Genomic DNA, 1,701 nt, shown 5'->3' with positions numbered 1-1,701 from the left:
AGTCACCCTTCTTTGGAATGGGAATAAATATAGATCTCAAGTGTAGTAATTAAGAGAATGCTAATCACAAAGTATATGATGAAAGTTTCACTCCATTATCTTTTGGTTTTTTATTTAATTGTTGGCTATTTTCAAGTTGGCTCAGACTTAGGATGATCTCATGGAACAGAGAAAGATATCATCTGGTATTCTGCCATCTTCATGATTACTAGTGTGATTGCCACAGAGTCGATTGTTGCCTTCAATGTACATCTTAAGTGCCTTTCAGGTCAGGGGAATTATCTTCTAGTCCTTTGTAACAAAATGTTCTCTTGTGGTCCATGAGGTTTTATGGCTAGTTTTCAAAAGTCGTAACTAAACCTTTCTTAATCTGTCCTAATCTTTTAATGCCTTTTAACCTGTTTCCCATGTGAAAGCCTGTTGGTGTTTCAAATTACAAGCGGGTGGTATAGCTTCCAGTACCATGTTGTTGCAGCTGTCAGAACCAATTCATACTTGACCCTCCAGTGGTCTTTCAGAGGCTGTAAATCATACAAAAGGAGATTGTCCATATTTCTCCAATGAAGCAATTGTGTATTCAAACCATGTGCCTTTGAATTAGCAGAGTAACTCCTTACAATGAGGCCACCAAAGCTCCCTCCAGTATCAAAGCAATACACAAACCACCACAATATATTTAAGTAAAAAATGGGGATTGGATTTCTTGAATAAAACCATGTGAATTATTAAATATTTAGTTTGTTGCAAACTGTATTCTATGTCCTCTCTGCAGAGGCTACTAACAGTATGATTGTTCTTCATTGGCCCATTAATTTGACTGTAAAAAGAAATAAAACAGATTCACTGTTTCATTCCTCACCTTGAGCCTTTGGAAATAGTTTGGTCTTAAGTTTTATCAATTTTAACATGTTCATGCAATTTTAATAAACTATACATTAGAGTCAAAATTGAGTGCTTCCTGAAACTAGATTACTATAAGGTAGATGGATACTTTAGTTATTATAAGGTGGATATAGCCTTCCTCTTGACCCAAAAATTTCTGTATACCTTAATTAAATAGAAGAATTATGAATATTCAGAAGGTCTGATAAAGGAAAGGGAAATACAGGATTGCTAGTTTTTGGTCTAGGGCTTATCCTATGAGTCATTTTCCATGTGTTTATTAAATAAAGATAAAACAGTGTTTTTACACTTGTCTTTGTGTTTCCAGAATCAAATTAATTCAAAATAGGTGAGAAAGAGAAGTGTGTAAACAAAAATTTACATTGAGAAATTGAGTCTCCAAATGAAACTATGCTCCTATTACAGTGCAGAGAAATGAAATGGAACTTTCAATCCTTTGTCTAGGATGTTTCTATGGAATAACAATAAAACAACAACAACAACAATAAAACAACTAACCTTACTGATTTTTCAGTTCACAGCAAATTTAATAATTGTGTTAGTGTTTGTTGCCATTTAGAGTATTTCTCAATATATTAAAGAGGTCTGGTGTCTTAGTAATAAGAAACTGCACTGCAATTCCAAAGGCGTTTTGTTCAAATCCACTGCAGGAGTAGAATTGGCAATATCCTCCTATACGATTAACTGCCTCTAAAAGCCTACTGGAGGTTTCTCTATGCGTTAGTTTGACTCGATAGCACACAACAACAATGATGTAAGTGATAAGTGCTCAATTTATATACTACACACACACACACA

This window comes from Elephantulus edwardii, unplaced genomic scaffold, assembly GCF_000299155.1.
Source record: "Elephantulus edwardii isolate Elephantulus edwardi_28Jun2011 unplaced genomic scaffold, EleEdw1.0 scaffold00069, whole genome shotgun sequence".
Lineage (NCBI taxonomy): Eukaryota > Metazoa > Chordata > Mammalia > Macroscelidea > Macroscelididae > Elephantulus > Elephantulus edwardii.
The sequence above is the reverse complement of the archived record's forward strand: the minus strand, read 5'-3'. Positions refer to the sequence as shown.